Genomic DNA, 24,403 nt, shown 5'->3' on the forward strand with positions numbered 1-24,403 from the left:
GCCCGGATTGACCCATTTTCCGATGATTCCCCGTCGTTTCAGAGGAGCAGCGGACCCACCATGCTCCTCACTGCTCACCCGGAACCGGAAAATCGGAAAAGGTTTGGGATAGCTCAGCTGGGAGTCAGCAGATTTGAAAGTTACTAGAGGCTTCGGGATGGCTCAGCTAGAGATTGGGCAATGCAGAGTAAAAAGAGTAAAAAGGCTCCTTTCACTGTTACTAAAAGTTAGAAGCTTTGGATGGCTAAAAGTCAGGTGAATTAAAAGTAAAAAGAGGCTATGGGATGGCTCAGCTGGGGATCCGGCGATTATGGAGTCCTTCTGTTACCAGCTGAGTTCCTACCTGCTTTGGGATGGCTCAGCTGGGGATTGGGCAGGCTGGGCTCGGCACAGTTGGTATAGTGGTGCTATTTCTAGCAGCTTCGGTATGGCTCCACTGTGGTTTTAGGATTTGGATGGCTTGGTAGGGGTTGCTGCCACCGCTTCGGGTAGATCAGCTGGGGATCGGACAGGCTGGGCTGGAGCAGGATGATGGTGCACGGGCAGATCGCTGCGGTTGATTTGCTAGGGCTGGTGGTCCTGGGGTGTGCTGGGGTTGGTTGGGGTTCTCTGGGGTTCTGTGAGAAGTAGGGATCAATAACTTAAGGTCAGTTGATCCTCCAAAGTCCTGTTGCTTTTGGCTTTCATGCAGGATCTTTATGGAGGTGGTTGATGGCTTTGAAGATAATTTTCTGTCTTGCCTTTATCTGTAAGTTTCAGTTGCCTCGTGGCTGAGATTCCTCATGGTTGGATGGTTTCTGTTTGTTGGTTGGTTCTGGATATTATTGAATCAGGTAAATAGTACTTTAAGTCTGTCTAACTAATTGAATGGTAACTCTGGTAACTCCAACACTGGGATTCCAATGTTTTTAATGTTTTTCTTCAAACTTGGATTCCCATTCTCTGTCTAAACATCAGCCTAAATCACCATCTTGGATCAACTTTTAGACAATGTATACCTAAAGTTTCGCATTCATAACATTACTGTAGGCTGAGAAAAAAAATGTGATGCATTACTTTCTGGGTGAATCTCATGTATGCTACTTCTATAAAAAGCAGCAACTTCACACAGTTGTCCTGTTGGAAATCCACCTAGCATCGGAGGTATTTTTCCACTATATAGTGATGGCTTTTTCTACTGCTCCATTAGTGGAAGGATGGAAAGCTGAGCTAAGTCTTTGTGTAGACCCAATGGCCCAAAGGGACTCTCTCCAGAACTTTGCAGTGAACTCCCCAATCCAAGATGACTTTATGGAGGGCTCCATGTAGTCTGTAAATGTGTTTAAGGAACACTTTGGATAGATGCCATTCTATTCTAATTTTCAGGGTCTCTCAGAAATGGTGATGTCCCAATTCTTCAACCACTGAACTTCTGACTGTTGATTTCTTTCTGTATATTTCTGGGAGATGATGAAGAAACAGCTTTGAAATTGAATTTAACAGGAAATAAAGAAATTGTATTCTTATACTGTACAAGTATTTAACTGCTTAGAAAGGCTTTTGCAATAATATCAGGAAAGGATAACTGAAAGAAAATAATCTTACACCATATGGTTCTTCAGTCATATGGAGCCTATTTTTAAATTTTATTTTGTATTTTAAAGAAGCCTCAATAATAGTGAAGGGCCAGACCATCATCCTGGAGAAAGTCCATCTTTGTGATTGCTAAGAGTCAGCACTGACTTGATCAATCAACCAATCAAACAAGATTTTCTGTGGCAATCCATGGAGGGTTTGCAGTTAAATTAATTTCAATTAAACCCATCAATAGTGGGATTTCAATTAAATTTCAAATATAACTTCAGCTGCATTTTTCCTCGTCCTAACATAAGAAAAGAATTGGAAAGGACCTTTTGATTTCTTCTATTGGACTAAGAAGGGATTTCATAACAGTCAGAACAATTAATCAGTGGAACAACTTGCCTCCAGAAATTGTGGATGCTCCATCACTGGACTTTTTAAAAGTAGATTTAAATTTGTCTGAAATGGTATATTCCAGACTATAGGGTCTCCTGTCTGGGAATTGGGTTGGACTAGGAGACTTCAAAGGTCCCTTCTAATTCTGCTATTCTGTTATTAATTTAGCTTTGAATATTTTATACAAGATTTATACTATCCCCTGGCATACTATTTTCATTCTATTTTTTTATTCCTTTTCCTATCTCCTATGTCAACATCCCCACTTAATATTACTACTATCAACCTTGTGAGGACTTTGTAATACCTGTGGGTATCCGTTTACGTTAATTCTACTATTTCTGCAATCAACATTATTTTTTCATTGCGGTTTTGGGGCCACAGAGCTACAGTTGGAACCTAACCACCCATTTCACAAGATACATGTATATCGTAATTGGTATAAGATTATTTCTTTGTTCCCCTCTTTAATCCCACCCGCAATTTAACTGAGCTCTATATAAACATTTCAATTGCATCTCCAAAATCAGAAGTTATTTCAGAAGGAAGCGGCAACTGTCAGTCAAGACAGGATTACAGCTGGGTAAGTTAAAGATTACTTTTTAATTCAAGAGTCCCCTACAACTAGCCTGTAACTAGTTGATATTTGGGACAGGGGTGGGTTCCTCCCAGTTTGGAGGGTTGTACTGCATATGCATGCACGCAGCCATGAAGAATGGCTGTGCGACACTGTAGGAAATGAAGCAGCAGTGAGTTATGTTGGAACTCAACCCTGCACTGAGAGAAGGAGCCCCCATAGCTGCCAGTATTGCAGATGTCCCCCCCTCCCTGCAACTCTTGGCTGTTTCAAAGACACGGAAGCTCTGGGTGCAACATGCCTGCTTAATTGTCTTTGGGAGCCGCTTTGCAAGAAAAGTGGTCGGGATGGATGGAGGCACAGCCCAAGCTTTCTGGGATGGGTAAACAAGTCCAAGGTCTCCTGAGGGCCACTCGCTTGCCCTTCCACCACCCAGGCTGGCCAGGAAGCAGCATGTCTCCTTGTGGCTGGATGTGGGACCTAATCAGAGTGGTGGTTCAGCAAGTGGCAGCCCAGAACAGAGATTGAAAGGCAGTCGAGCCCCACTGTGTCCCCTCCAACCATGTCCTCCCCACACTGGCTCCCCAAAAAGCCTGCAGCCATCAGTCTTTGCTGGCATGAGAAGGTTCCAGCCGCTGCTGCAGGGTCGATTCTGGCCAACAAAGAGGAAACTCTGCAGAGAGGCTTCAGAGGCTGAGCCTTTTTTTTCCTTTCCCCCCTTCTGCCACCATAGGTTGTGGGAAGTGAGGTAGGTGGGGTGGGAGAGAGAGAGAGAAGGGCCCCCTTTAATTTGCTTTGTGTGATGCCAGCAGGGCAGGACAGGAATGAGCTGCCACTCAGCACAGTCGTGGGGAGGGGAACAGAGAAAGCGTCCCTGAGCGGACATGGTGTTTTACTGTGAGGTTTTACTGGACCTCCATAGGTTAAAGGTGGCAGCAATAGCAGCCAAGGCAATGGGCACTGCTTGTTGTTCCTCTCCACACTGTAAAAAGCAACCGGCTGCTTTCAGTGATTCCATGTCTTTCTTGGGCAGCTCAGCACCAGCCTTTTTGTCAGCTCCCGAAGGAGGGGAATATGCAAGAGTAGCTCCTTCATCAATGTTACCCCAGCACTGGAATACGCATAAACATGGGAGAGGAAAGAGGCGGAAGATCACATCTCTCTATGATTTCTGCCCAGGTTAAGATTTGACTGAGGTGCTACTATCTGATTCCCGTTGCTTCAGCAATGCAACTAGTAGAACTCAGAAAGCAGCATTTATTTATTTAGCAAAATAAGGAAGGGGGAGAAAGAGGAGGGAGGGAGGAAGGAGGGGGAAGGAAGATAAAATTTAGAGGAGGGGAGAGTCTATGGAGAAGGGCGGCATATGAATTTATTACATAATAATAATGATAATAATAATAATAATAATAATAATAATAATAATAATAATAATAATAAAAGAAATCAGAGCAGGGGAAAAAAAGAAGGAAGGTACAATCAGGAGGGAAAATGGAAGAAATAAGGATGTGAAGGGGGTTCATGTGACTGGGTGAGAGTATGTGATGTTGGGTTGGCTATGCCCATCCAGTTTTGTGGCTCTCAGTTTTTTGTTTTCTGTTGAAATAGTAGTGTTTAAGGTTGTTGACTCTTCACTTAAACTAACAAAAAGAATGATTTATTTATTTTTTAATTTGCCTCCTGGATCATTTTTATTACCTCCATGACATTAACCATTCAATTGTTAAGATATCCAACATATCTAAATGCTTTGCTGGCATAATCCTTATAACAGAGGAAGCAGATCACATGAAGATGCATATGAATAACATTCACTTATATCAATCAGTAGTGCTCATATACAGTAAGAAAGAGAGAGAAAGAGATAGAGAGACATAGAAACATAGAAATATAGAAGATTGATGGCAGAAAAAGACCTCATGGTCCATCTAGTCTGCCTTTTTATTAGAGAGAGACAGAGACACACAGAGAGACAGAGAGAGACAGAGAGAGACAGAGAGAGAGAGAGAAAGAGAGAGGAAGGAAGGAATGCAAAAAAGAAGAGATAAAGAAAGAGAAGGAAAAAGAGAAAGATGGGGGAGAGAGAGAGAAAAGGAGAAGAAGCAGAAGCAGAAACAGAAGCTGAAGCAGAAGCAGAAGCAGAAGCAGAAGCAGAAGAAGAAGAAGAAGAAGAAGAAGAAGAAGAAGAAGAAATATTCATTCTTTCATTCAATCAATCAATCAATCCAATCAATCCTATGACAGAATACTATAGGACAAAATGGCTGGAGGGGACCTTGGGAGATCTTCTAGTCCAACAGGAATCCCACCAAACAGAAGAAGAAGAAGAAGAAGAAGAAGAAGAAGAAGAAGAAGAAGAAGAAGAAGAAGAAGAAGAAATATTCATTCATTCATTCATTCAATCAATCAATCCAATCAATCCTATGACAGAATATTATAGAACAAAATGGCCGGAGGGGACCTTGGGAGGTCTTCTAGTCCAACAGGAAACCCACCAAACAGGATGCAAGTGCCACTACAAAAGCATATGCCAACAAATAAAAGCAGAATATCTCAACTATCACAGCAAACAAGAGGAAAACCTCCTTGGCACCAAATCTAACCGAGCCTTCTACAACTTCGTCAACAACAAACTCAATGACTCTAGACCTATTCCACCTCTCGTAGGACCCAACAACAAAGAATAATACGATGATCCATCCAAAGCTAACCTCTTCAACTCTTTCTTTGGCTCTGTCTTTGTTAACAGTAATGGCTCATCCCCCATCTTTGCAAATCGCACCTCAAACTCTCTCTACAACCTAACCCAAATCGACTTCACTATAGACCATGTTAAAAAAGCAATCCGTGACCTCAAACCTTCCCTATCAGTCAGACCAGATGGTCTTTGTGCATACTTCTTTAAAAAGCTTTCTTCTGCTATAGCCGAACCTCTAAGCATTATCTTCCAAAAATCCTTCAGGACCAGCACACTCCCCAAGCTATGGTCAAAAGCAGTAGTCATCCCCATCTTCAAAAAGGAGACCCTTCACTCGTTGACAATTACAGACCAATATAACTATGCTGCGTCTCATGTAAAATCATGTAATCAATTATAAATCAGTCAATCACCCTTTACTTAGAATCTAATAACCTACTCTCTAACAAACAATTTGGATTCAGAAAGAAATTATCCTGCAACCTACAACTACTTCACTGCAAAAACATATGGACTACCCACCTAGATCAAGGAAAATCCATTGATGCATCTCAGGATTCCTCCACAGCTGGATTACTGCATTCCTATCAAATAGCCAACAAGTTGTCAAAATTGAAAGTGCCATTTCCACCCCTGTCCCTGTCCCTGTCAAAAGTGGTGTTCCCCAGGGCAGCGTACTAGGTCCTACTCTTTTCTTTTAAAATATATATATATATATATACTTTATTAATTTATACAAATTAACGCCTAATTGAAACCAACGCTGCAAATTTGGATCCGATTGAAACGTGTCGTATTTATAATCACTTATGTTACTTATGTTAGTTACTTATATTAGTTACTTATTTTCTTAGTGCATTTTATTAACATTATTACTATCACCTTTACTATTATTAATATTGATCATTGTAACTGTTAGTTTTGTGTTGTTTTTTCCCCACTCTTTCTTTCTTTCATTTTTTTTGTCTTTTTTTCTTTTGATTTATTTTTGCCTGTCTTCCTTCTCTTTTTACATTCCTTTTCTTGTCCTTCCTTATGCCCACGTGCTCTCCCTAATTTAATTTCTCTCTCCTCCCCTCCCCCCCCCCCTCCTCCTCTAATTAAGATTAAGAAACCTTATCCCTTTCTTGATTTCCCTCAGTTTAACAATCAAAAATGATTAACTGTGACTAATTGTGATTAATTGATTGTTGGCTTAGGGGTTATACCAAGAACCTTAAATTAATTGGTACTTGACAGTTGATATTAAACAATACTACGAAGGATTAATTAATAATTATTACATATAGTGTTTATAACAGTACTTATAGAACGTTGTAAGGCTTTTTAAGATTAAGCTTGAATTAACTTAAGGTAGACCTATACTATTTATAGTATTTATAATATTTATATTTATAATATCTATACTATTTATTATCTTTTATTAACTGTTAACCAAGACTTAATTAACTTACACAATCTTGATTACTATTAATATTAATATTAGAGTATAGTTTTTATGAAGGATTAACTATTTATCTTAAACTATTTAAATCTTATATCTATCTAAACTTTACTCATATTCTGATTGAACACTGTTGTAATTGACTAACTGCCAATAAGTGAACAATTAAGTGATAGACATAGATATAATTAATTAGAGAGTAGAAATCAGAAATTTTGCACTTTGTATTTGACTTCTCTCTACTAATATTGGAGAATTCAGCTGCATTAGAACGAACCTAACTATTTTAATCTCCTAAACAAGACTGGGATAATTTGGACAATTTGGACAGTTTGTTAACTATCTTCGTCTGGTTAGGGAGTATGACAACTAATTTCTCCAAATACCAAAAAAAAGCTACACCAGGAACTCCGACGATGCAAACTGTAAAACCAAACACAGAAATGGCAACCACTGACAAAACTTCTTTGCAATCGATTCAGGCCTCACTAAGTTTGATTCAACAGTTTATGGTCCGCAGCCAAGAGGTAGCTACAGTTACTCAAGAAACCATAAGGCAAAACCACGAAGAAACAAAACAAAACTTTGAAAAGATGTCTGGAAAGATGGAAGGCCTGGAAAATCAACTTGAAGGTATACAAGAAATCATAATTAACCATGAGCAGAGGATACAAAATATTGAAACAGACACAAAAAGAATCGATGAAAGAAGAATTGAATCAGAAAGAAGATTAATTGCGGCCAATAATGAGCTCGGAAACTCAATCGCAATCCTGGAGATAGAGAAAGCAGCTTATTTTCTTCGCTTCCAAAACATTCCGGAAAATACAGATGAAGATCTATTTAACAAATTATCCCAGCTGATTACCGACAACACACAGATCGAACTAGAGGAGGTCAAGGACCACATTGACGAAATTTATAGAATACAAACAAACTATGCCAAGAACCACAGATTACCCAGAGAGGTCCACGTAAAATTTACCAAAAAATCCATTAGGGATGAAATATATAAATCAACAAGAAGTGGGAAAATTATGTACCAAGAAAAAGAAATTATAATACTCAAACAAATTCCGAAAAGAATAAGGGAGAAAAGAAGAGAATTCCACTTCTTGACGGCAAAACTACTGAGAAGGGGAATCCCATACCGATGGCTAATTCCGGATGGTCTTTTGGTAACATGGAACGGGGAAAAAATTAAAATAGACTCGTTCGAGAAAGCGGACTATTTTATTCAAAACAATCTAGAGCAAGACACAGAGATTCGCCAGACCATAGAGGAACTATCACAGGAGGAGAGACGGAGGGAGGATAGAGGAGAGGAAGAACAAGGTGAGGAAAGACAACAAAAAGAACAAAGGGTAACAACAAGAGCGGCGGCTAAACGTCAATAAAGGAAGAGAAGGTAACCGGAGAGGAGAGGGAGGAAAATGACGCGAAAGACACTTGAGTTGATCTCTGTAAACATCAACGGATTGAATTCTCCGATAAAAAGAAAACAGATAATGACAAAATTATTAAAACAAAATTCAGATATATCATGTCTTCAGGAAGTACATATTAGGAAGCAAGATTGTAAACTTTTAGAAAATAAAAAATTAGGTAGATTATTTACAGCCCTATCAGACTCAAAAAAGAGAGGGATTGCTTTGTACATTAAGGACATTTACCAACCGGAAAAAATTTATTCAGATGAAGATGGCAGAATTCTAATTGTAAAAATTAAAATAGGTTATAGAGAAATAGCGATAGTGGCGATTTACGCCACAAACACAAAACAGAAACAATTCTATCAAAAATTAGCTGAACAACTAGCACAGGTACAAAAAGGGGATATCTGTATTATTGGAGACTATAATGCAGTGAGCGACCCCAAAAAAGATTTTAAATCTGCAAAGAAAAAACTAAAAGACAGGAAAACACTACCACCAGAATTCCAGGAAATAGCAAGGGAATATAGACTGGCAGATATCTGGAGAGAAAGACACCCATCTGCACGGGAATACACCTTCTACTCATCACCGCAAAAGTCATGGTCCCGAATTGATATGATTTGGACAGACCAAAACTTTGGGAAGTTAATCCATGAAATTGAAATAGGTCCAAATATTTGGGCAGACCACCAACCAATATTGATGAAAATTAAAATACCGACCCCAGGTCAACACCGGTGGTCCATAAACCAACTGTTATTTCAAGATCAGGATTATATCAAACATATCAAACAAGAATTAAAATTATTTTTAAGAGATAATTGGAATACTGATACCACTATTCAGAATATTTGGGACACAACAAAAGCATTTATGAGAGGCATAACAATAGCTTATTTAGCAAAAAAAAAGAAACAGAAAGATAGGAAATTAAACGAACTCAAGACCAAATTAAAACACGCAGAATTAGAAGCCCAAAAAGACCTCCAAAACGGAAAAATAAGAGAAGAGATAGATGCAATAAAACACAATATCAATTTAATAATACAAGATGAAATTGTCACAAAACTAAGGAAGACCAATCAATATCAATTTGAAAATGCGAATAAAATAGGCAGATGGCTTGCTTATAAATTAAAAAAGCAAGAAGAAGAACGATATATACAAACGTTAGAAGATAAAAATGGGGAACTACAACATACACTGGGGGAAAAAAAGAATATAGCAACTGAATATTATGCTCATTTATACCAAAAGGAAGAAACAAACCAATCCCAATTAAATAAATATCTTGAGGAAGCGGAAATACAAAAGATATCAGAATCAGATGAAACCATACTTAACAAAGAAATAACTAAACTAGAAGTGGAATACGCAATAACCAAACAAAAGAACAGCAAAACCCCAGGTACAGACGGGATACCGGCTGAATTCTATAAAGAACTAAAAGACTATCTATTAGAAATCCTAGTAATAATATTTAATGAAGTATTGGAAAAAGGCTTGTTACCAACATCCTGGACACAAGCCTTGATAAGTCTAATCCCGAAAGACCCGGAAAAAAAAAACATATACAAAACTATCGGCCCATATCCCTCCTCAATGTCGATTATAAAATATTCATGACAATAATAGCGGAAATATTTAAACCAATTTTAAACAAAACAATAAAGGAAGATCAAAATGGCTTTCTCCCAGGCAGATACATAAGGAATAATACAAGAATAATTCTTAACACCCTAGAATATTATGAGACACACTCCGAAAAGCAATTAGCATTAATATTCTTGGACGCCCAAAAAGCTTTCGACAATTTAAGGTGGGAGTTTATTCTTGAACTAATTAAAAAAATGCAATTCGGCCCAAAAATGATAAACATGATCCAAACTATATACAATATGCAATCGGCTCAAATTATATTTAATGGGGAACTAACAAGATCTTTTCAAATTGCAAAAGGTGTTAGACAAGGATGTCCTTTATCTCCACTTCTATACATCTTGGCAGTAGAAACACTTCTTAATCAAATAAGATCCAACACGGAAATCATAGGTCTTAGAACAAAAAAACACGAATTTAAAGTTCAGGATTATGCAGACGACCTAGCATTCATTTTGGAGGATCCAATAGAAACAGGGGAACACCTGCTGAGAGAGATACAACGGTATGGAGAAGTGGCCGGCCTAAAAATCAATAAACAAAAAACTAAAATGATAACTAAAAATATGGACACTAAACAAGAACATGAATTAGAGACATTATTAGGAATCCAAACTGTCAAAAAAGTTAAATACCTGGGCATAACACTAACGAACAGATGTGGTACAATACAAAAAGATAATTACAATTCCCTCATTAAAAAAACAGAACAACAGTTAATTAGGTGGAATAAAATTCATATCTCACTATCAGGGAGGATAGCCACAATTAAAATGTCTATATTACCGAAATTTCTATATTTATTCCAGACGATCCCAATAAAATTAAACCAAAAATTTTTCAGCAAAATAAATACAACCATTTCAAAATTTATCTGGGCGGGGAAAAAACCAAGGGTGAGATTTAAAGCCTTACAAGACAGAGTAACACAAGGTGGGTTTGGATTACCAAACTTCCAAGCTTATTACGAAGCATCAGTCCTTTTATGGGTTAAAGAGTGGATAACCCTCCAAGATCAAAGACTTTTGGCCTTGGAGGGTCATAACATTCTCCAAGGATGGCACAGTTTCCTATGGAGCGAAAAAGGGAAAACGCCAGTATACTTCAGATGTCACATGATCAGGGACTCCTTAATAAATGTGTGGTTAAAAACTAAAAAAGAACATTACCACAAAATCCCAAAATGGTACTCCAGTCTTGAAGCGCTCAGACACCCAAACTTATTTCAATCAATAAAAATATTGAACTACAACCACATATTAGATGAGAAAGGAGATATAAAATCCAGACAACAACTAAGAAATCAAAATATCGATATTGACTGGTGGTCCTACGCTCAAATTTTGACGAAATGGAATAGAGACCAAAAAAAGAAGAAGGGATCCAAGAAAAAGAAAGTATAATCGATAAAATATTATTAGGATATCCGAAAAAATTTATAACCAAAATGTATAATTATATAATGGGGTACTCTATGGAAACTGAATTAGTAAAAGAAAATATGATTACCTGGGCTAAAAACATAGGGCATCCCATTTACATTGAACAATGGGAACAAATGTGGAGAAACCTGAAAATTACTAAATCAGTTCCATACAAAGAGAACCTACAAAAAATGTTTTATAGATGGCATCTATCACCAACGAGACTGGCCAAGATCTATCCTACCATAAAACCAAATTGTTGGAGGTGCAATAGCAAAATTGGAACATTTTTTCATTTATGGTGGACTTGCCCCCTCATCAAAAAACTATGGAAAAAGATCCAAACATGGATACAACAAATCACAACAGTCTCCTTAAAACTCACACCAGAAATATTCCTCTTGAGCATAACTGATTTGAAAAACAAGAAAGAAGACACGTACCTAATACATCATATAATCACAGCTACCAGAATAACAATAGCACAAAACTGGAAAAGAGATACTATACCAACTGAAAGAGAAATCATCAAAAAAATCTATGACTGTGCAGAAATGGATAGGCTTACGCAAAAACTCAAAAATAAAGAAGATTCGAAATTCTACAAAAACTGGGGAAAATTTTACAATTGGGTAAAAAGTAAGAAAAGAAATAAATGAAGAAAGGGGGAAAATATAATGAAATATTACAAAACGTAGATATATTAAAATATTAAAATATTAGTGGAAAGCGTAGAAATGACTGTAGAAAAACTCTAGAATTCTGAAGGATAATATCGGACTACTAAGAATACCTTGATCAATCCAGCACGATTTCTTCTCAAATGTAAATATATATTCATATAAATACTACATTAACGAAACCGCGGCTTCCATATGCCGCCCAAATAAACAATTTAGACCTTTTAAAACTATTACAGTTCAATGGGGGGGGAGGGGTTGGGAGGAAGATCCAAAAGAACCAAAAGATAACGAACTATAGAGATGTACTATTGGTTTAGCAAAATAACTGAATGGAGTAATTATGGCATAACAGCAAGTATGTGTCAGGTTATCACAATGTTGTTAATCGATGTATCTTTCTCCCTTTGTACATAATCTCTTTTGTAAATCAATAAAATTATTTTTTTAAAAATAATTTATACAAAAAGGAATAAAACGGGGGAAAAGGGAAATGGGGATACAGAAAAAAGAAGGTAGGAAGGGAGTGGGGTAAACAGTATTATTATATCACAACTTATATATATTATTGTATATACATTTCAGATATTTGTCCATATGTAAATATTTCGTATTGAGAGTTCTTGTTTAAACACAATCAGCCAATAAAATTGTCCCTTATAGCTAGTAATATTTGCCCCTCCTCCTTGAATAAAAAAAATACAAACTGTAAAAGAGCACTAGTTTTCTCTCCTCTTTCTCTGTGTTCTGAAAGTGCAATTTAAAATGGCTTTTCCCATCTTTTTATACTTTCCAGTGAGGAAGCTAGCCTGAGATATACATTCATATTTAGTGCTAGCCCAAATTCTGCATTTCTTAAGCCTTGACCTATGCCCCACATATATAGTTATGTTTGACATTTAGAGTACAAAAGTACATTTTGTGTTTATAATCTATGCCTTGCATCTGGTAGAACATAGCTGTGCTACAGGAAAAGGACATGGCTTTGATGGTGCAGAGATAGAGCACATAGCTCTATGTATGAACCCACATACTAGCATCAAGTTCCTTTTTTGTTGTACATTCTGCACCTTCTATATTGTATAACCCCCTTTTTTACTTTCTCAATAAGGAAACGTTGACAACTAGTATTTGATTGGCTGATATTGTGTGTTTTTTGTACTCCTTTGGAATTGTATAAAGAGCCCTGAAAAACAGTCCACATTGTTCAGACATTGCTTTTATATCTTCTGAACCTGAAGTTGCTCAAATAAACCTGAGTTACGCAATCTCCTTGTGGTCTCCATTCACTTGACTGGCAACTGAGTTTTGCCACAACATTTCTGGTGGCCCGTACGGAATCGTCCAGGCGCCATCGGACATTTTATCCGAGGACCTTTCCACTGACATGGGGGCGGCAACACCACCAGTTTGTATTCCAAGAACCATCGAGTGGGAGATCAAAGACCAGGACATCTGTTCGCCGGCTGGAAGAGTAACCGTGTCTCCAAGATAAAAGGCAAGTCCTCAACTATATGTACTTTTTAGAGACTGGTGCGAGTCTATCTCTCCCTATGTCAAGGGACAGAGGCAAGGACTGATCACCCTCGTTTTGGCTCGTTCTTCGTTAAAGGGCTCGTAAGGTGGGAGGCCTATGTTTTTAGAGAAAAAGTTGTGTGTGTGTGTGTGTGTGTGTGTGTGATTGCCTACCGCGGTTCCCACAGGTGACTGTGAGTTCCAGGACCTTGGGCCGGTAGAGATTGTGCGAAGTGAATAAAAATCCTTTTGTGTCTCAAGGGAAGGACCCCTTACCTCCCTTGTATACCCCCTCGCCTTTTCTGTCTGGTGCCCCGGGTGGAAGGTGGGAGGGAAACCAAGTGTGCCAAACCCCCCCTTGAGTGTGTAATGAAACATTTCAACCAGGTTTATAATAACCAAACTCGAGAATATGGTATAAAGTGGAGCCGTCGCATTCTGACCAACCTTTGTACGTCAGAATGGCCCTCCTTCAACTTGGGATGGCCCGATATAGGAACCTTTGATATTCCCACTATATTGTCAGTTCATAGACTTGTATTTGAAATTGGCTCGAAACCCACCTCCATGGGTCACCAAATGTAGGACCTAACAATGAAAAATGTCCTGGCCGTGGTCCCCATTCCTTTAGGGGCCACGCTCAGGAGAAGGACCCCTAGGAGGGGGGGATAAGACTCGTCCCCTCCCTGGCAGCCCCAAGAAGTGCACATTGTTCCATCTCCCTTGCCAAAGGGGTTGAAAGATTCAGTCGATCTCTCGAGGGAGATAGGAAAATGTAAACCCCCCGTATTGTCCAGTTGCCTGGAGGAAGTGCCCCAGCCTCCGCCATACATCCTTTTGCCCTGTGGCCAGGCCCGGGCACAGTCGTCCATGAAACTGGATGGAGCAGTGGATCCAGTCCTTCACAACAACTCCCAAAGTTGGCACTGAGAAACGCCCCAGAAAAGGACCCATACAGAGTGTCCAACAAGTAGTGGTGGATCCTAAAGACCCTACCCACTGTGTAACGTTTCCCTTGTCACAAGATATATTGTTAGTAATCCCAGATGAGGCTTTCCCTTACTATAGGGACACCGAGTTAGAGTCGTGTACCCCTTTGACTCATTTGTGAGTGAGTATATTGATAAACCCCTTTTTGGTTTATGTGAAGTTATTTTGATTATTGTTTTGAATACATACTGGAAGGCCTGAATTTGTTTCTATTGTGATAAAACAAAAGCCTCTGAAGTCACCCAATCCCTTCTCTATCCCATTGTGACCTGGAAGGAACTGTCCTCTGGGATCTGCCTAGATAATGTTCTTGAATTCCTGCAGAAAACACTTAAAATTATTATGTTGAAAAGCCCACTTTTTATGTGCCCACATGTTAGTGTTTAGTTATAACAAACACTGTAGAGAGGACCCTACCAGCTACCTTTCTTTGTGTTGTGAAGCTTGCTTCTCTTAAATCTTGGGTCTGCTTCACTCCTATCAAACTGGCTGTCCGACTCTTGTGGACAGCATTTCTTCATTGTATATTAAGAGGTTGAGGATGAGAAAGAAGTTATAAAGGTTTTTGATGGCTTTATTTGGCAGTTGAAGGGAATTCCGTATTGATGAATTCCAAGATTAGTGTATAGATGTGGGTATGAAAGAGGTTTCTTTTATGTATAGTAGTTTGTGTGTTTCACATATGATGAACTGGAGTCCAATACTGAGGAAAATAACTGCCAATTTTCATGTTTTCTGATAGATGAATTTATCTACTAATTACCTATTGAGTTACTTTTTAGAAACTTCATCATTACAGTAAAAGCACATACTGTACCTCTAAAAGAACCCGATAACTTTGAAAGGAATTTGAATGAAACATTTTGGCACAAATATATTTAAATGATACATAGCAGGAATTTGTTTTTTTTTTAACAATTACCTTTTATATTTGTTGGAAGGAATAGTCTCTTGTTGTATGCCCATAAGAAAATTGCTAGCTGGGATATTTTGAAGGATATCTTGAGGTTCCAGATCAGGGAAAACATTTTTTTTAAAAAAAACCTTTGATTATGAATTATGAATTGAACACCTATCTGATAAATGAAATGAAGTACTGGTAGGGAGTCTTTTGGTGTTGTGAAATGGAAATGTTTAATTGCTGCTGTGACAATTGTTGCTAAATTTTACAATGCTCATAAGGAAGCTAAACATTTTAGGAAAAAATTTCACAATTGAGTAGAATTCAATGATAAACACTTGCTTTCTGGATTAAATCTGTGGCATCACTGAATATAGCTGAGAGCCTCATGTAAATTTAGATAAACCGGTTCTGTGAAAATAGATATTTGCACCGTATGGTGATGTATTTTGGGATTTGGCTCTGTTTTAAGGGAAGAGATTTAATAAGCAGTGGTAGTATAATAATTTGTGTGATAAGCAGAGGTTTTTAAAAGATGTCTAAAAATAAAGCTGAATGATCAGTGTGATTGATTATAAGAAAGGCCTGTATAAGGTATGGATTATTGAGGAAAGATTAGGTGCTGCAAAAGAGACAGTAGGGAAGAAGAAGGACAACTAATAATTTAACTTAGTGTGAGAAATATGATTTTGTGTTGGACATGTGCATTTAAGAATTCATAATTGTTTTCCATTCATTGTAAAAGAACATTTGTTTTTGATTGAGTGTGAATGAGTGTATATACTAAAACATGGATATGGGAATAATATAAATAAGGGAATACAGTGGTTGGGATGAATAACCTTATACTGTTGATAACAAAGGTGAACCTGGTAATATTGGATTCCCAGGACCAAAGGGTCTTTCATGGTGAACCTGGAAAATCTGGAGAGAACATGCCTTGGTATGGAAAAATTATATGTATATTAATAATGTATATTAATAATAATATAGGTACACGTTTTATGGTCTATTTAGTAGAACAGGGAACTGAAAAGGATTCCCTTCTGTCTGAGTATATTTGGCAAAGGCTGGGGAGAAAATTGAATCCCAGAAGCAGCATAAAGTTATAACAACCTTGAAATGTTTACCTTTAGCATTTGTATGTGTATAAATGATTGTGCAATGTATATTAAAGTGAGTTATACTGGAACGAGATGCAATGAGATGCTAAATTGTTTCGGAAGCAAATACAAAAACTTGTCCCAGTTTTTTTCTCATTTAAGGTCTGACGGGCTGGTGGCTTATTTACAAGTGCATAATTTTAAGAGTGGTGACTGATTCCTGAGTAAAAACATAAAAGAATACAAACGGAAGCTTATTTGGGAACGTCCATTGCAAATACTGATAATGATTGAGATGACTGTGCACGCCATGGACACACATGACGGGTCTGATGCATGAAGGAATGGACTTTGCCAATTCATCAGTGTCTCCCTAAAGCAGAGTGAGAGAAGGAGGACTGAAAAACCTTTTACTGGTTTTTAAATAAATGGAACTTTGGAGGCTGTATTTGTGAATCTGGGAAGGAATTATTTACTTTGCCATTGTCATTCTCATAGAGAAGAGGATATATCTGAATAGGTCACACTTATGTTGTGAAAATTTGTCCCTTACAGCCAGTAATATCTGCCGCTCCTCCTTGAATTAAAAAAATACAAGCTGTAAAAGAGTACTAGTTTTCTCTCCTCTTTCTCTGTGTTCTGAAAGTGCAATTTAAAATGGCTTTTCCCACCTTTTTATACTTCCCAGTCTAGTCCCACTCCAGCCTAATGTGTGAGTGGTCTGTGCTTAAACACAATCAGCCAATAAAATTGTCCCTTACAGCCAGTAATATCTGCCCCTCCTCTTTGAATTAAAAAAATACAAACTGTAAAAGAGCACTAGTTTTCTCTCCTCTTTCTCTGTGTTCTGAAAGTACAATTTAAAATGGCTTTTCCCACCTTTTTATACTTCCCAGTCTAGTCCCACTCCAGCCTAATGTGTGAGTGGTCTGTGCTTAAACACAATCAGCAAATAAAATTGTCCCTTACAACCAGTAATATCTTCCCCTCCTACTTGAATTCAAAAAATACAAACTGTAAAAGAGCACTAGTTTTCTCTCCTCTTTCTCTGTGTTCGGAAGGTACTAAAACTCTCGAATAGAACACATGAAATTGAACAACCCATTGGGAGAGTCCAATCCACGTAGTAACCTCCCTCGAAATGGAAGCCCAGGAGGTCGAAGTTATCGGGGTGTATGGGCAAGAGCCTAAAAGCCGACTTAATGTCGCTGACACAGCATATGGGTTAAAAATAGGGTCACTTTATTAAATTAACATAAATTTAAATAACGTAAATTTAAATACGTACATCTAAATATTCAAATTTGACTATAAACAAAGGACTTGCAGAGGACAAAAACTAACGGGGCGGAAATTCCTGCCAAAACCTTCCTGGGCAACATTGGGCAAAAACTCCTTGCTGAATCAGGTGAATGTATCCACCTTCACCTGGATCCAAGCCACGCCCCTTGGTGTGTGGGAGGAGCTCACCCTCCAATCCTCGAGGGAAATTGGATCCAGTGAGTCCCATGAGCATCCTCTCTGCAATCCCCTGTTCTAACCTCTAGTTCCTGGAGAGAGGCGGCCCATCACCTTTTAAAAAGATGCCCAAAGAAGCATGCATGGTTGCTCCTACTGCACTGCACATTTCTGCCCGTAACCTGCCATGGAGGGGGGTCAGATCTCAATCTTGGCCCCCCGACTCCCCCCAGACCTACTATCTAAGTCCTGGAGGAACCTCTGCAGGTCCAACAGAAAAGTGGCATTCCCCTCATCTAAGAGGTGAATGCCGTCGGCTTAGTAGAGCCAGGGCGTTGAAAACTTTATCAGAGGATGTTTACTACTAACCCCCCCCCGGCCCCCTTACCATGTTACCAACAGCCTGGTTACCATAACCTGGCCTCGTTGGCACCTTAGGTGATAAGCATTCCGCCAGACAAGTCTGGGCAGAACCCGGACCATGCGATACGCGTGTCCAGAGGAGCAGAAGCGATGGCCCAGATGTCATCGGGGGCTTGACAGCACACTGCCACGCCCTGCAAAACTCCAAGGTCATTGCCCCCAAGGTGGATACCAGCAACTTGGGGGCTCTCTCGGAATGGCACCGGCCAAAAAACCAGAGGGAGGAGCCCCTCTCAACAAAGACCCCTGCGGATGACCAGACAAATGACTCCACAGGCCCAGGGTCAGCTGCGATTCAGAAAACAACCTCGCAGCATACCTTGCGGCCCGAAAAACAAAACTGTGGCCATAGCCACACGGCAGGCCTGGAAGCAGAAGTGGCTGAAAGACAAAACAGAAGTTAAACAAAGCCGATGAGGTGGGACCCTAATGAGAGGCCCTAACAGAAGATTAGAAGGCGGATGACCTACAGCACCCCAAGGCCAGATCCCTCATCCGCAAAACAAGTGCCGCAGCCGTGGGGTGGCACGCATCCAAAGGAATGTGTGCCAAACCTCGACGGGTCAGAGCCTACTGAACTAATGCTCTAATGTGATTGTCCCAAACTGCTACTTGGTTAGAGGGGTTCCGGTGGTGGAAAAATTCTGCGGGCTTCCCGCGGAAGCGCAGAAAGCCATAAACGCTGAATCCGGGCACTACTTTTATCACAACTGGCGCAAGGTAGCTCTTGCTACCCGGCCCAGCTGGTCCTTTTTGGACAGGTGCAGGCACAGTGAGACTGTTTCCCTATAGGCTGTGGGCAGCAACTCACCTATCCAAAAGGCGCGGAACAGGCCGGCTTCGTGTGTGAAGGATAAAGTGTCAGCTGCGCCATTCTCCAAACCGGGGACATGCCGCACTGAGAATAATGTGTTTAGAGCCAAAGCTCTGCTCACAAAAAAACGAACCAGATGCATCACCCGTTCGTTTTTGGATGATAAAGAATTAACCACATGGACAACCGCCAGATTGTCGCACCAAAATTGGACAGTCCGGTTGGCTAGCTGGGCTCTCCAAAGTTCGAGTGCTACAACTAGAGGGAAGAATTCCAAGAAAGTGAGATCCATGTAAATACCGGCCGCAGCCTAGTCGGCCGGCCATGAAGAATGGCACCAACTAACACCTAGTGTTACCCTAACACCGAGGGAACCCGATGCATTGGAGTGTAATTGCAAGTCTGCTTGGAGAAGCAAATTTTTCCACCAAAAGGAAACTCCGTTAAACTGGGTCAGGAATGCCTGCCAAACTTGCAAGTCTTCTCTGGTCCCGCCTTGAGCTGTGCACGATGGTGTGGCAAGCTCAGACCCTGCATGGAGATGTACAATCTGCGTAGAAATGCTCTGCCTGGTGCAATCATCCAGCATGCAAAATTGAGTAGCCCTGTGAGCTCCTGGAGTTGATTGAGGGTCACCTTCTTAAGGCGGGACACCTCCTCCAGTTTGAGCTGTGTCTTAACTAACTTCTCTTCAGGCAGTCTGCAAGACTGCGTGGAGGAGTCCAATTCTATCCCCAGGAAGGAAATCCTGGAGGATGGTCCTTCCGTTTCTTCGGGCACTAAGGGAACCCCTAAGTAAGAACACAGTGTTTAGAATGCTGCCATCAATGCCTGGCATTGAGGTGTGCTGGCCGGGCCTGCAACCAAGAAGTCATCCAAATAGTGATTGACTGACTTGGATCCCATTCGCCTCCTGAACGCCCACTAAAGGAAGGTACTAAAACTCTCGAATAGAACACATGAAATCGAACAACCCATCGGGAGAGTCCGATCCACGTAGTAACCTCCCTCGAAATGGAAGCCCAGGAGGTCGAAGTCATTGGGGTGTATGGGCAAGAGCCTAAAAGCCGACTTAATGTCGCTCTTGCCCATCATTGTACCATCGCCGCAGGCCTGTACAATGGCAATGGCAGCGTCAAAAGACACATACCACACTGAACAAAGGTCGTAAGGGATGAAGTCGTTCACTGATTCGCCCCGGGGGAATTAGACGATATTCATCCTTCGCTTTTTTGGGTACCACCCCTAGGGGGGATACTCTCAGGTTAGGTAATGGGGGTGAAGGGAAGGGGCCAAGGACCCTTCCTTCATCAACCTCTTTTTTAATTTTAGCCCTAACCAACTCATCTTTCCCAGCAACCGACCTCAGGTTCTGCGAAAGGTAACCCCTGCAGAGTCCCTGGTAGGGTATCCTAAAACCCTCGCAAAACCCCTGGAGGATGTTGGCTGCATGCTCCGGTAGGTGATATCCTTGGAGGAGGTTGGCCAGCCGGTCAAGCCTGACCAGACTGGGGCCCTTTTGCCAGATTGGGAGTTGGTTTGTTCCTATCCAGATTGTTCCTATTCCTACTGGGGCGGGTGCAGGAGTGTGTGACGTGTTTGCCACCGCATTTGCGTTCAGAGCTTTGATGTCACTGGCAGGTTGATAAGGACGCCAAGGTGATCACTTCCTGGATTCCATGGAATCCAAGAAGTGATCAAATGTCATCCTTAGCAACCTGCTGGTGACGTCAAAGCTTCGCCCCCAGAATCTCTTCGTGGGAGGGATTCCCCAGCTCCTTCAAAGGGAGGTCTTCAGATAAAAATAAACATTGTTATTTTTACAAAAAAGGATGCCGCAGTGGCGCTGCAAGCAAAGGGCAGTCCTTTCAAGTAAAAATAAACATGTTTATTTTATGTGAAAGGACTGTTCTTTGCTTGCAGCGCTGCTGGGGCATCCTTTTTCATAAAAATAAAAATAAATAAAAATAAAAAATCCATAAAATTAAAAAATGATGGGATTCCACGGCAGAGCTTTGACGTTATGCAGCGTTCGGAGTTCGAGTTTGGGTTCAGTTCAGGTTCGGCCAAATTTTGCGTAAAGTTCATCCGAACTTGCCGAACCCAAACACCATTGGTTTCGCCCATCACTAATAACAACGAAGAGAAATGAGAGAAAATTCCGTTTTTGACAAAAATGATTTTAAAAAATCACAAATGATGTTATATGAAGAGGGGAGGAGGGAGAGGGAGGGAAAGAGAGAGAGAAATCAACAAGAGTAGTTTCAGAAGAATGGGATTAAATTACATGAATAGGTTCCAAAAGAGGTGGTTCCTTATGATGCCAAGTAGAATGAGGTTTTGCAGTGACATTAAGACATTTAAAAATAATTTTCAATTTAATATAAAGAAACAGTTTTACCACAATGCAACTGGATAATGGATGGACATGCCTTGGAACATATTAAGTCTTGTTTCACTGATGTGCTAAAGTAGGATTGTAGAGAACAGATGCAATAATAAAGGGACTAATAATAAAGGGACTAATGAAAAAGGGTGTTCAAATATTTCAGAGGCATTTTAATAGGAAAATGACCTTTGAAATATGAGTTTTCTCTTGGGCCAAAATGTCTCATGGGTCAAATCCTAATTCAAATTTTGTTTTGTCTTATTAGGAAATATCTGCTATCCAGGATTTCTTCTTACAATTAATTATTCCAACGGGATTACTCTATCCAGGTATGCTTACTCTACCTCAAGGTTTTTAGCAAGCTCAAACTCTTTGTGTTTCTTTTTATCACACTATTTGATTGCACTGATATTAATAACTGATATTTTCTCCTAAATAAATGAAATAAAAGGTTACCAAATTGAAATGACACAAAATGGCTCTTGAATTCATCCTGAAAGAAAAGGTGTCCCATCCCATTACCTCCATGATTTAAGATGACATATTGACAATAGAAACATAGAAACATAGAAGACTGATGGCAGAAAAAGACCTCATGGTCCATCTAGTCTGCCCTTATACCATTTCCTGTATTTTATCTTACAATGGATATATGTTTATCCCAGGGATGTTTAAATTTGGTTACTGTGGATTTACCAACCACGTCTGCTGGAAGTTTGTTCCAAGGACCTACTATTCTTTCAGTAAAATAATATTTTCTCATGTTGCCTTTGATCTTTCCCCCAACTAACTTCAGATTGTATTCATTGTTTTATATTTCTTTTTCCAGTGGTGGGATTCGGCTGGTGATTAAGTGAACTCTGGGGTTGTTAAACAAGTCCATTTCCCCCAATGGGCATTTTTAACCAGAAACCAGAAGTAATTGTTGGAAACTGGCAAAAAAATATAGAAAACCACAGCCACATCTGGGAAGCAGGCAACTGTCTGCTGCAGCACGGGAGAGCATAGAGGAAGCCACGTGACCAGAGCTCATGTAGACCGCTTTTGCCGCTGGCCACAGATGCTGCTCTGAGCGCCGTAGTGAGAATATCTCATCTGGACATCCTTGCTGGTTTCTTTTCTTTCTTAACTGGTCATAATTTATGTGCAACGGGGGAGCAGCAGTGACCTGCAGGGGGAGCAACAGCGAGCAGCAGGGGAGAGTAGCAGTGAGTAGCAGGGGGAGTGGTGGTGGTGAGCTGCAGGGAGACTGGCGGTGAGTAGCAGGGCAAGCGGCAGGGAGTGGTGGAGGTCACATGAGTTATTTTGGTATATTTCCGATCTTTTTGCTTCTGCGCATGTACAGAAACTAAAAAAATAGGAAATCCTGTGCTTTATACTCACACACGCAGGCACACACTCCTCGCCCATTCTGGTAGTGCTGGGAATGGTGGCCTGCCCCTGGTTCCCACTTACTTCACTGCCAGTTCGCTTCCTCCTGTACCATGTGGATGTACCTTGGGGGTACGCATGAGCTTGGCCCATGTGTGGAAAACAATTTAATCCTCTCAAATTAAAAAAAACACTCAATAAAACATGGCAACCCATGCAAAGAAGAATAAATATAAAAATAAATTAAAATTCAAAAATATTCAAAATACTGACCAATCGAGTTTGGTGATATCAAGAACCAATTGAACCAGTATGAACTGGGAGTTATCCACCTCTGAGGTGGTCCTTGTTTAATGGCCAGTTGCTTAGCAAGTGTTCTAATTTACAACTGACTTCCCCAGAGCTACTTAAACTGATTTTGGAGCTTTGACAGCCATGCACATACAAACACACACACACACACACACACACACACACGAGAGCAGAGAGCAGACCATGTGGCCAGAGCTTGGGTAGGCTGCTTTTTCTGCTGGCCCCAGCTGCTGTGCAGCAGCTGAAATTTCTCATGTGGACGTCCTTCCAGCAGCAAATGTTGCCAGTTTCTTTGCTTCTGTGCATGCGTGGAAAGAAAAAACCCAGAGTTTTTTTACCGGAATTGTGCCTGTTGGGTGTGGTCGGTGAGTCTACACCCGGCGGCTATGGATCTAATCTATATGCTCCGTTACCACCACCAGAACAGCGTTCCCACCAGTCCGGTGCATAGCCCATCCCTGGTGGGAACCCACCCTTGGACCACTTGTATTTGGTTTGCTTAAGGGCTCAGAGCTGTAGGAATCAGATTTCCTTGGGCCCCTTGGGAAATTGCAAAAGGTCAGAATGGGGAATCCAAGTAGGAGAACTAGGATTGTATCCATGATTTTTGGAAAGTCGGTGTTTGACATGTACAGTTAGTCTTCAACTTACAACCACAATCAAGTCCAAACTGTTTTACACTTAAAACAGTAATTAGGGCAAAGAAATTATGTTGATTTGGGCATGCCAATCCAGTCACATGGCCATATAACCACGCCTACACAATCATATGGCCACCTAGCCACACCCAGCCAGTCACATGGTCACTTAGTCACACTCACCCATTCACATGTCCATCTAGCCACACCCAAAGAACCAGTAATAAAAAAATTGAAACCCACCATTCTGTTCCATTTTTTCATAGGAGCCACACAGGAGAAAGGAGCCATGACAGCCAAGGGAATCCATGTGCTCTGTATGCTCTTTTCATTTGCTTGGATAGTCTTGGAGAGCGAAGCTACAAAGTTCGATTATAATAAGAATGTTGATTTTCCAAGGACCAATACTTCAAGAGCTGTCAACTACTGTGATAATATTATTAGGATCAAAAAGATAACTAAGATAAAATATAATGTATTTATTCATGAGCCAGAAAATGTCATCAAAAAGTTATGTCCTGACGGGTATACTGGTCCACTTCTTACTAATGTATTGAAGCTTACTCTTTGTAGATATTTGGGTGACTATTTGGTTATAAGAGGAACATTGCCTCT

The 24,403-nt window shown here is 40.2% G+C and overlaps 1 long non-coding RNA gene across 1 annotated transcript; it reads left to right on the top strand.

Moving 5' to 3' along the window:
- The first annotated feature begins 13,095 nt into the window (after nt 1–13,095).
- Nucleotides 13,096–24,078, top strand: LOC139153019 (uncharacterized). The gene is made up of 3 exons (XR_011556746.1): nt 13,096–13,372; nt 21,733–21,796; nt 24,055–24,078. It is a non-coding gene; the product is annotated as an uncharacterized lncRNA (long non-coding RNA).
- The last annotated feature ends 325 nt before the right edge of the window (nt 24,079–24,403 follow it).

The sequence above is a fragment of the Erythrolamprus reginae genome, chromosome Z (assembly GCF_031021105.1).
Source record: "Erythrolamprus reginae isolate rEryReg1 chromosome Z, rEryReg1.hap1, whole genome shotgun sequence".
Taxonomy (NCBI): Eukaryota; Metazoa; Chordata; class Lepidosauria; order Squamata; family Dipsadidae; genus Erythrolamprus; species Erythrolamprus reginae.